This window comes from Crassostrea angulata, chromosome 8, assembly GCF_025612915.1.
Source record: "Crassostrea angulata isolate pt1a10 chromosome 8, ASM2561291v2, whole genome shotgun sequence".
Taxonomy (NCBI): domain Eukaryota; kingdom Metazoa; phylum Mollusca; class Bivalvia; order Ostreida; family Ostreidae; genus Magallana; species Magallana angulata.
In genome coordinates this window covers 33,841,610-33,854,855 of record NC_069118.1, presented here as the reverse complement: position 1 = coordinate 33,854,855, position 13,246 = coordinate 33,841,610, and the positions used below count along the sequence as shown (strand labels likewise).

General features: G+C 32.9%; 1 pseudogene; it reads right to left on the bottom strand.

Annotated features, from left to right (window-relative positions):
* Positions 1-768: 768 nt before the first annotated feature.
* Positions 769-12,358, bottom strand: LOC128160091 (FYVE, RhoGEF and PH domain-containing protein 4-like; annotated as a pseudogene).
* Positions 12,359-13,246: the final 888 nt, after the last annotated feature.

The window sequence follows — 13,246 nt, the reverse complement described above, 5'->3', positions numbered from 1 at the left end:
ATATTTCGAATTTTCCTTAATATAGCACGCAAATGCATTCGAATGCTTGTAAGTTAAGTCATACTATATATTTTCAATTGAACACTTTATATCTAAATTAAAAAAAGAATCATATTACATAAAAATATAATTATTAAATATCGAAGTGAAAATCTTCACATTGTGGAGATAGGAAAAAATAGAAATAAATGGCAGATAGATCGCGTCTGACCTTAAATGTGAAGTTCGACTTAGCTATACTTTATACACATAATTTGCGTCAATTTGAATGACGGTGTGCTTGTCTACTTATCCAATCTAGGTGTCCAAGTAGCTTAGTGGACAATGCACTCGCTTCTCACCGCTGCGACCCGAGTTCGATCCCCGTGATCGACAGTGGTGGTATGTGATAGGGTATGGTGGTCGCCCGCTTGGACACGTGGGTTCTCTCCGGGTACTCCGGCTTCTTCCAACACAAATGACCCCCTCGCGCTAACATCCGTGCAAACGAGAGATATTAATATAAGTTGTAGTACTTGCTTATCAATCGTTGTAAAATAAATAAAGTTCAGTTTTTCAGTTTTTATCCAATCTAAAAGTTGGTCATATAGGGCTTTTTTGTGTTGTAAACTCCATTTAGTGTGTGTGGAGAGAGAGAGAGAGAGAGAGAGAGAGAGAGAGAGAGAGAGAGAGAGAGAGAGAGAGAGAGAGAGAAAAATTGGGAGACTCATTTAAAAATAAATAAATTAAAAACAATGAATATGATTTTTGTAGAAAAATTTTCAGCATTTATTGATGAATGGAACCAGTTAATATAATTCTGACTAACAACTGTTCATATGTAATGAAACTGCAATGCTAGATACAATGCAGCTGTACAACATAACACGCAAGCATACACTTAGTACACGTATTTTAAAATCATAATGGTGATACATAATCTCAAAACCCTATGATTTGTGATACATTATATCAAAACACATCACATTTACAAATTCAAAATAAAAACTATTGGGATTACTAAAAACAAAAAAGAAAACAAAAATAACGCAATTATAGCAAAATATTAGAATCCACATGAATTCATTAAAAATGTAAATTGAAGCAGTTAAGACGCATGAAGCAATTTCAAATAAAGTTAAAAAAAAAAGGGACCCAACATCAACGCCTCCGCTTGTCGTTGGTGACACATGTTATAGCTCAATCTGATATAGTTTCATAATCACTGTTTGACCACAAACTGAGTTACAGTTTATCTTTATATATTATAAATGCATCCTTTTAAAGGATACATTTTCAAACTCCTTTATATCACATTTTCTATCTCTTCAAGCCTTGAGATAACCAATTAGCAAACAATATCCATCTATACCCCCACCCCCCATATCCAAGTTGTTCCTGTTATCAGAAAATTGAAAAAAATATATATATCAAAAAGAAACATCACATATTATGGCAAATTACAAAATTTCTCATCTGACATTAGATTGTCTGTTAATTAATCAGTTATGGATAAATTGCTTTTTATTTACAACAAACCAGAATGAATTTATTGCATATATATATAGATATATACTTTTCTTGTTCAAAGTTCATAATGAATGATGATTCAATGATCTTATGATACGATTTGCTAACCAATATATTGCTGTTGTGACACTCTTTTAAGCTGACTTTTCTGTTATAATAAATGGCCACCATCGGTCTCAGTTGATGCACTATCTAGACCTGACTTTCCAGCTTTTAGTGGTTACCCACTAAAATTCAGGTTGATGTGCTTACTATAGAACTAACTCTCAGGTAAAGTAGTGGTCACCAACTTTCATTTGATATGCACAAAAAGTTGACTTTCACATAATAAGAGTTTATCCACTATGTTACAGCTTATGAGATGTTTTCACCAATGAAGAAACTGACTTCCATGTTATAAGTTAGTTCAGTTGTGCTCTCTAATTTGAGTTTCATGTGTTGTACAGCTAATTCAACTAGGACGTCTTGTCACAGCCATCTTCTGCGTTCTGGCTTCCGGAACTCTCGGAGGAATGAGTGGAGTTTCGGTTCGATTCCTCAGAAAGCTCTAAGTTCACCATCTTTTTTAGTACATTCAACCATCTATCAAGTCAAGAGGGTATATTCAAAACGATTGGTTAGTAATGTAACCACAGGCCTCTACCGAATTTTTACCCTCTCTATACAGAAACATACCCTGGTGTATTTACATATAGAGATGGTATGTACTGTAAATTCCTTATATTATGCAAGTACTTAATTCCGCGATCCCGCTGGTTTGTTTCAAATCGGGAGAATAAAAAATCGCAAACGTTGAACTTTTCTCCTTATTTCTTATAGTTTTCAACTCTCAGAAAATAATGGTGAGATTTTAAAATCCGCGAAGGATGCTTCTCGCAATTTTACACGGATATTAATTCCTCGCGTTTATTTAGGAATTTACAGTATACAAAATATGCCTTATTAGAAATTCAAAGGCCTGTGCATAAACACAAAAAGTTTCACATAAAAATGGATCATGATGTACTACTACAATTACAATATTAACACCTCTAGCGAGAATAAAGAACAAAAAAATTAAAGTTGATAATTTCTTAAGTTTTATAAACAATTAACACATCAGGTGGAGGGTCTGTGTTATTAGAATTTGACCTGTCTCTGCTTGCAGTACACTCGGACTGTAGATAAGTGGGAGGAAGTTTCTGCTGGTGACTCAAACAAAAGACATTCTCGATGTTGTCCACAGGAAATATCACTTGGTAGCCAGGTAATGGTAGGGTTGCTATGGCATAGATATCCTGTTTGGGAGGGAAAAGGAAAAATATAATGGCATACTTTTGTAACACTCTCCATTCTATTTAATCTTGCATGAGTGCCTGTATACACACAAAGTAGAACAACAAATTTGTGCACCCTCCAACACAGGAAGACTTCAAATACTCACATGGTGAGCATTAAATTCGTACATGACAAACTCCTTGGTAATGACAAACCATCTCTTGTTCCAAGTCTTGCCTCGATCCATGCTCTTCTGGAGATACCTAGAGAGAATAGAGGGGTCATTGGCATTCATCTGTAGGAAATAAACAGGTGGGATACTCAAGTTTCATGGAGAAAGGAATTGCTGTATACTTACACATACATATTGGTACAAGCTTAAGTACTTTTATACAATGCGTACAGAATGACACACAATTTTGAGCACTTAAATCATTCCTGATTTGTTATATTGAATATTAAAATCTGATATAAATTTAAATTACAGAACTGCAGAGAAATAGACAAAAACTAAAATTACTTATTTACATTTTTCAGTGTCTTTGTCTGTGATAACATTATGTATCAATTTTGTACTATACAGTCAAATTAATTCAATATGACATATAATTAGGGTTTGCTTATTTATTTTAAGATATTTCATCGTGTAATTGCTGAAAATAATGTAAATATAAGTAATAAGGAATAATTCTTTGAATATTATGAGGTGATAATTTCGGTCCGGGAAAGATCAAATCTATAATAAAGCCGTTTGGGCTTTATTGGATTTAATCATGATTATTATTCCTTGATATATATTTCATGCAGAACACTCCCCATACTAATCAGCAAACATTTGAACAACTTTTCAGCTAACTTGTTACGAGATTGACACACTACTGTAAATTCCATATCACTACGCTAATTTCCAAGTAGCGTAGTGGACAATGCACTCGCTTTTCACCGCTGCGATCCGAGTTTGATCCCCGTGATCGACAGTGGTTGCATGTGATAAGGTATGGCAGGAGCCCACTTGGACACCTGGGTTCTCTCCAGGTACTCCGGCCTCCTCCCACACCAATGACCCCCTCGCGCTAACATCCGTGCCAACGAGATATATTAATATAAGTTGTAGATTTTGCTCATCGATCGTTGTAAAATAAATAAAGTTCAGTTTTTTTATTCCATATCAAAGGCAAAGAATTAATTTCCACATAAAATCGTAAAAAGCAGTCCTTCCGGATTTTAAAATCATGTTCTTATTTTTTCAGAGTTTTTGAGCTATCATATGAAATCAAAACAAAAATTGGTCCTCGCCATTTTATATTTTAGTGATTTGATGCAAAACAGCAGTTTCACGGTATTAAGTATTCGTGTAAAATACGGAATTTACAGTATCCTATTTTCAATATTAATCTGCAGATATTTGACCCTTTTACTTACCAGTTTGACCCCTTTACTTACCAATTTGACCCCTTTAGGTACTTTCTGGTCCACCACCTTTCCATCCACGTTTTTCAGGATGACGAAACATTTATCACAGACCCGATTGGGCTTGTTGTTGTCATAGGCTAAATTACTTTTTTTGATGAACACTTTCTGCACACAACCTGTATTAATAGAAAGACAATGCTTTGCAGCTTGTCTCTTCTAAATTATCTAAGCTACAGTTCATATTCCTGTAATATAAAAAGAAATGACTAGATATCCATCCTTTTAACTATGTCTGTATTTGTGTCAGAAACAAATTTAAAGCATATAATGCTTAATGAAATTAAATTTTGAAGTAACATTTCTTTAAAGAAAGCAAGAATGGAAAAACATATGTTGAATTTAATTCATAAAAACTTTATATTCATTCATAAATGAGCAAAAATAGATTTTCAGTTAAAACTGGAGAGGATAAAGTTGTGAATGCCGAGGTTTTTTACAATCTATATACCTGCATACATGTATGCAAACTAATACATCAAGAAACAGTTCTTTAGTGTACTGGTAATATACATTTTAGGATATACACACCCTTCCACAAGCACGACAATGGTGCCGCCGTTTTAACGCTGTAAATGATTTGCGGCACAGCTGACACATCGAGACCTCATCGTCCTTGATCCAGTGTGGGGCCACATTGCCGAGATCGTTTTCCGACACCTTATTCAAAGAGGATAGACAAAATCCCAATTATAAAAAATTAATATGATTATATACATAATAGACATTTTACAAGATTGATGCCACATCAAAACTTTTTTTTAATTAAATCCAGGTGAAATCTTTGGCATTGAATATGGATCAAGCTTCAGTATATTCTGCTTGTAATTTCCATTACCTCTCCTCCATTGCATGGTGGTAACTCCGCTGCTCGTACTGAAGGTTTTCTTACTTTATAATCTTTGATCACATTTTTGATACTCTGAAATGTGAAAGGAAAAAATTGCATCAGAACTGCATTGAAATAGAATATCTACTATAATAATAACTGTGAGAAATGCATTTGTGCAAAATGTCTCTGTAGGCCCTTAGAGACCTCTATCATACATACTGTATACAGGGTTTTTTTCGCCCCATGTTATTTTTGCCATTCATCACTTGCAAACAGTTAAATTGCCCTGTCCCTTCATCACTTGCAAACATTTAAATTGCCCCGTCTCGAATTCGCCCACACAAAGTCGTGTTGAAAGCGTGATAATTTGAGACATTGTAATTGGCCCAGTCTTAAATTCGCCCGCTGACAATGAGGGCGAGAAAGTGGCGGGGAAATTAAAACGGGGGCAAATATTTCTCTGTATACAGTAGTCTTAATATTCTGCCTTAACAGTATATACATACCTCGCACCAACTACTTTCTTCACCAGGATTTCTGCAATCACAAATAAGAGATTGCAATTAAAAAAGATACTGAACCATCGATAAAAGTTAAAACAGCACATTGAATTTTAATTTGTTACAGGTAAATCTTGACAATATCATCACTATCAAATCTACCTGGTCAGGGGCTCTTGTTCATATTTACTCTTTTATCCAGAGGTTTTTTACCTATTTGACTAACAAACTTCTTAAGCATCATGCTGTCTTTCAAAATCAAGTAAATTTCTGCTGATTTGAGAAACTATCTTAAGGTGATGGATAGTAATCATTTTCCAGTCAATCTCTTATAAAAATATAAGTACTCCTAAGGTGTATATCATTCTTTAAATTAATATTTTTTCAATATATGTATATATATATATATATGTTTTGAACATGCCGTATAAAAAATCATTTATTTATTTAAAAATTAAATATTATAACTTTCATAACAATAACACATACTTTTTGGAAAAAAGTCTAAGTTTCCTTAATAACCCAAAATCACTCATTTGACAGTACATTCAAGTATATTGTTGCTACGTACGATATTAATCTATGACTAATCTGTATATATGCCTGGATGGCCGAATAGAATTTTTTGAAAAAATCTACAACATCTGATGTAGAATGTTGATCAAAATAGCAAAGAATAATTATTAGTTTTAACTGAACTCTTAACTTAACTGGGCAGCTTATCAGAAAAATTCTCAAATCCTTAGTGTGGGCGATTTATCGTAAATTGATTTCTCATCCCGACCATTTATCACTTATTTTTCTCGTTTTTATGAAATCTTTCTCTCTTTTTGTATAAATTTAATTATCATATAATATCATGATGGTAATTATACTATATTCAATAGCTAAACCTTATATTATTACTTGTTGGGACATGAGCAGACAACTTCTTTAATAATTAATTGAAAATCATTTAAATTGGCATACAATGTGCTTTAAACAAGAGGCCAAGCAGCCACATCGTTCACCTAAGCAACAATTGCCATAACTCTGATCAAATCAGCATTAATCTAAGAGTATCAAAATCAAAGTATTTTTGATAACTAAGTACAGTAGCTCTTGCTCAAAATGTTAAAAAAAAATATGCCAATTTTTATTCACATATTTTATGGTAAATACCAAGCACTAGATTAAGAAGATTTTTCTCTATTCCTATATAAAAATTCCCTTCACCCCCCCCCCCATCCCCAAAATGAGGCCCAATCTTATCTCCCTCCTCCAGGATCATGATTTGAACAAATTTGAATCTGCACTATCTGAGGATGCTTCCACACGTTTAAGCTTTTCTGGCCACATGTTTTTCAGACAAGGATATTTAGATTTTCTCTATACACACCTATGTAAAAATTTGAAACACCATTGTGGCATCACCCTACCCCCAGGGATCATTATTTGAACAAACTTGAATCTATACTACCTGGGGATGCTTTCATACAAATTTGAGCTTTTCTGGCCCAATAGTTTTTGAAAAGAAGATTTTTTTTTTGAAATACTAACACAATTTTAACTAGAGGTACTGTGAGCAAGCTCACAATTGATACCCCCCGCTAAGAAAAAATTAATATTTAAAAACATTTTAAATAAATTTTTTCCACCAATTTTTTTTTCCTAAAAAAAAATTCATCGGGGCAGGCCATTTTCAGAGAGACGGGGATGAGAGACTAAAAATAGTTTTATGTGGCCTGAGACAGACAAGTTTTGTGTCAAATTTTAGCTTCTAATATTTCCATTAATACAAGACATGACACAGACAGAATTAAGCATTTTTGAAACAATGACCTTGAACTTCCTCAATTGACCTTGGGTCAAGGTCATGACACACCCTTAGGTCATAAGCAATCTTTGTGTGAAGTAAAAACTTCCCATGTTTCCCATAAGAAAGATATGGACCGGCCACAAATTTCGCATTTTTTCTGCCTGTGACCTTGACCTTTCCGCAATGACCTTGGGTCAAGGTCATGACACACTCTTAGGCCGTAAGCAATCTTTGCGTGAGGTGAGAACATTAAATGCTTCTCCGTAAGGAAGATATGGAACGGACACAAATTTCGCACTTTTTCTGCCAGTGGCCTTGACCTTATAACCTTGGGTCAGGGTCATGACACACCCCTAGGTCATTAGCAAACATTATGTGAAGTAAAAACTTCCAATGTTTCCCCATAAGAAAGATATGGACCGGACACGAATTTCGCATTTTTTCTGCCAGTGACCTTGACCTTTCCCAAATGACCTTGGGTCAAGGTCATGACACACCCTTAGGTCTTAAGCAATCTTTGTGTGAGGTAAGAATTTCCAATGTTTCTCCATAAGAAAGTTATGGACCGGACACGATTGCACAGACAGACGGACGGACAGATGGACGGACAGACAGACAGACGGACGGACGGACGGACGGACAGACAAGGTGATTCCTATATACCCCCCAAACTTTGTTTGCGGGGGGTATTATAATCCTAAATTATTTCCCCTTTAAAGTGGTTGTGGCCAGTCATTTGAATAAACTTGAATCTCCTTCACCTAGTGATTTTTTGTGTCAAGCTTGGTTGAAATCGGCTCAATAATTCTGGAGAAGAAGATGAAAATGTGAAAAGTTTAGGACAACAACGACGCAAACACTGATGACAACAGAAAACGGACAAATCTTCATCAGAAAGGTGACTTGATCCTTAGCCTGAGGTGAGCTAAAAATATGCATAACATTTTACATGTTGATACCGGTATATGCGATTCATTTTTAAAGAGAAAAATCTTTTCCAATTGAAAAATAAGAAGGAAAATAATTTCTAATGATGTCTGATTTATATATATTCAACTTTTAAAATATTATTCAATGAATATCAGAAATATTATATTTGAATCATTTTTCAAAAAAATAATACTTGGTTTATTCATTCTTTCATCATTTTATCGTGATCTTCACCTTAGATTAATTGTTTGCAGAAATTAACCTTTCTCTTTCCCTAATAAATTCCAAAATGTTTTAACTATATGTCCACCTAAATTGAAATGGAAAATATTTCAAATATCTGACATTTATGTAACAACACCGAGTTCAAATTGGAGGCCTAGGGTCGATCAAACCAATTGCAACCATCATTGAACATGTCGAAATATATTCAATGTATTCCATGTGACCCACAGGGGCCAAAGCCCGTTTTGACCTTATTTTCAATGTAAGCATTGTAAGTAAATGTACATGTAAATCAAGAGGCCACTATTTCAAGTAACATATTGGCTTTAATTAACACAACTCTAACCAAAGCAGCTAACTCAATGGTTACATGGAAATTAAGGTCAAAACTGATTGGCCCCTGTGATTTGACAATACATTGAACCAATATCACTGACAAACTGACATAATGCTATCAAAAATTTAACATGTATTTCAACCTATTTTCAAATATTCAAAATGACTACACAACAAAATAATTAAGATGAGTCAATCACATGATTGTGTTTTGGCCCCTATATATACTTACTCGTCTAAGAACTGGATGATTTTGTGTCGGCTTTTGACGTAAAATGTGTTTGGAATGTCAATATTTTCCCCTTCAAGTATCTGTAAAAAATACAAACAAAAATAGTACCTGCGTTATGAACGATTATTACCACATTTATTACAAATACGCTTAGACACAACAAACATGGAAACAATTCATTCTTTGTATAATACAACGTCGATGCTAGATGGTAGAGATATCTTGTGCAACTGAAAGTATTAATGAAGTAACATTTTGTTACAATGGAAGAAATAATAGTGGTAACAACTCTACTCTAAATTGTATGAAGTCTTCAAAATGGAATAAATATTAATTATTAATAACACTGTACTATAAACTCTATTCAAAATTGCATTTATTTAAGCCTTTAAAAACTTTCACTTATAAAATAAATATTTCATATACCGGTAGTACAGTACTTATTAAGTTATGGGAAAGCTTTTTGATTTTAAAATACAGATATATACAAACTTTTCAGCAGTATTCCCAGTTTTATATTCCTAAAAGACCATGACTCTTTGTAAATCAAAAGCATGCAATGATTTAATTTCCTTGAACCATTATAATGAATTAATAATATTGATCTTAATATACCCAATTTATTATTCATGTCTGTCGGAAAACATGTCGGATGTCCTTTAATAGTTTGCAAATGTGAAGAAAAAGTTGCTGTCATTTGTTTTAAACACATACTGACTATGACAATTCTTTAGGAACCAAATGATTTTATGTTTCCTCCCCTTTGCCTAATGTACATCATAATTTTTTTTCTATTTCAACAAATATTGAATTAGTTTTTCTCTCCACCGAGAGCGGCGCAGTTGCACCGCCTTTAATAATCCTTAAAGTAAAAAAAGTTTTAATATCATACATATATGTATCATTTGCATCACCATAATGAAAATCATAACTGTATATTTTTGATGAAGAAAATGTATGCTCGTATCTTTACAAAGGAAATGTTAAATGGTACTTTTGTGTAAGCATGATACATGATCTAGTTTTCATGAACAATGATACTGGTAGTTATGGGGAATGGAAGTGGTTATCATGAACTTTCATATTTATGGTGAAATTGTGGAAAATAGTTAATATAGATGTTTATAATGAATAAAGCATACTCTGGAAACTATATTTGGGTAATTTCACTGGTTTTTATAGATGAAAGTATACTCATTATAAAATATGGGCAACACGGCTGCCATATTGATATGCTTATTATATAATTATAAAGTTTCTGTTTTGAGTCATAATTAAATGGACAGGTATGTTTTAAGCATGATTCGTTTTAAGAATGATTCTGTTTGAATTTTACCTGAAGATGGCAGATAAATGATCATTAAAGCATGTAGATGGGTAATGCAGAAATCAAACTAGAATTTGAGATAGCAGAAATGCTTTTAAAGCACTGAACTCATGTTGAAATAAATATTACATTAAAATGTTCTTGCACACCTGATAAATTCTATAAACTTTTTTTTGTGGTGATTCATTTTAAACTGATTATTCATAATGCATGTTTATTAAAATTGGACCTATGGTGACTGAATGATAATGCAAGTTCATAGATGAAAATCATTTTGATCATTGCAAAATAGGAACATAAATTAATGCTTGGCATTTCAATTCCAAACATTATAATCTTTCTTTAATATTGTAGTTGCTGAATTGGTAGGGAAAAAAGTAGTACACATGTACTAGCTAGCATGTGCATAACCAAAAGGTCATTTAATACTTATCCACGTGTACAAAATTACACGTGTTTGTGTCTGTATTTTTACAATCTAATGAATTAACAGACAGTAACTTACTTCCCTACCTTTAAATACAAATTTAATATTTTCTCATTATCTCTGACAAATAAGACAAAATGAGATTTCTGGGAACAGATCAGAGAATTGTTTCGTTTATCCACCTTTTCCTTTAATTGATGAGCCAAAAATTTCCAAATTTCTTATCATTTCTCTCATTAATAAATTGCTGTACATTTCTTTAATTGAAATGAAAACAAAATGAGATCTTTGGCTTCAATTATACTTATTAGCATTCTAGCATAATCATAACACAAATTCTTGATTTTTCTCCCTATATCACTTAATTTTATCTTCATGTCTCGAACAAATTGTTGGAAGGAAGTAAGATTAATGGTAAATACATGTAATAAAAAGGTATACTGTATGTAGGGAAATATTTGCCCTTAACTGTTTTATTTTCGCCCCTTTCGCCCCCCTTGTCAATGGGCAAATTTAAGACCAGGAAAATTCCAATGTCTAATTTACATCTCTTTTATCACAACACTATCTGGGCAAAATCAATACTGGGCGAAGATGTTGCAAGTGTAAAAGAGCGAAAATAACACGGGGCCAAAAAATAACCTTGATTCAGTACATAGTATTTATATAATTATGTTAATGCCAGCTATAAGCATGTGGAATTAAATGTTGCTTAGGCGGGCCCATTTCCATGACAACATACCCAGTCAGCATGAGTAATATTGTCCTCAATCTAGAAAAAAAAATGATCAATCCAAATATAGAAACATGCTACATAAAATTCTTTGAAACTCGATCCTTCTCTGTCGCAATTGTCTTTGGTGAACAACAATGACTAGCTCCTACATTGTATGTCCTGTGTCCTAACATTACATCATCATAGCATATAAGCTACAATCTACATACAACAATAACATTAATACAACAATCTGTATTCTAACATTACCTCACAAATTTTTCTGCATAACTCTTTGTTAATTTAAAAAGAATTAATGAAATAAAAAACAAAGACAAAAATAATGAATTTATAGAAATTTTGAAGGCATGCATAGAAAAAATAAATCTAAAATTACAAAATTTCTAATAAAACTTTATCAATAAACATTGTGATTAATTTTTCTTTCACATTCCACAATGATTTTCTCTTTTTTTTTTCCCAAACATTTATTTTTTGTTTTTTGGGCATTGCCATTTACAACAATTAAATCAATTTACACAAATAAATTTTGCCAGTATCTATATTACATGCATATAAAGCAAACATGAAAATGTTTGGGACACTTAGTCCCCAAGAAATTCACTATAACCAAATTCCTACTGTACTGCAAAAAAAATACAAGAGCAATATATCCATGGCAATTAAATGTGCAGAGTTAAAATATTTCTGAATACTAGTATAAATGTGACACAGTAAGCTTTCTACATGCATTACCCACCTCCAAACCGTCGATGGTCAACTCCGCCTTCAGTTTGTAATTACCCAGAAGTACCTCTCCACAGATCAAAAGTAGATCATTGAACTTTGAAAAGAACAGAAAAAGGAGTGAAAATATTTCACAACATTACAATAATGAGTGATTTTTATAGTGACCAAATCCAAGTAAATTTTGATCATTTTTAAAGTAATTATCAGATTAATATTTTTTATTGGAACTCTTTATTACGAGAGGATACCAAAAAAATGTTTGAGGAACGTGTCGTCTGACTTTAAGTCTGTCTCTAACAATTTGTTCTCTTCTCAGCAATATTTCTATGAGATCAAACCTGTCAACATCTTCCAAATAATCCGCCATATTTCCCCCAAGGGAGCTGGAAGCAAGATTTTACCCCCCCCCCACCAGGTTGATTATTTACTGATATTTTGAGCATGTTCACCTCAGCCTTACCTGTGTGCAACGCATCTCTCTGGATTCGGATTCATTGATCGGGGGTTTAAACCCGAGATACGCAACCGGCTATTAGTGACAAATTCTTCTCAATACCTACAATACATGTAAATAATTGGTATATTGTTTTATCTTATACTTTAAGTTTGAAGTTGCAAATTGTGTGAAATGATAAATTTGAGATCGATCAAAACTTAACTACAGTGAGAACAATGACTATATAGTTTGCACAGATTGACGAGACTTCTTAATAAAAGACCCAAGTATAAAATTCGCTGTTACAGTTTGCAACACACCTTCTAAAATAATTTTTGTTGTTTAACCCACTAATGTAATCGAAGATTGAGAGACTGAGACTTGAAAAATATAAATGTAAATGATAAGATGGCTGATTTATTCGTTTATTCTTTTTATGTTTATTTTTTTGCAACGTTTGCTATTTACATTCCCAGATTTGAGTGAAGTTTTGTTTTTTTTT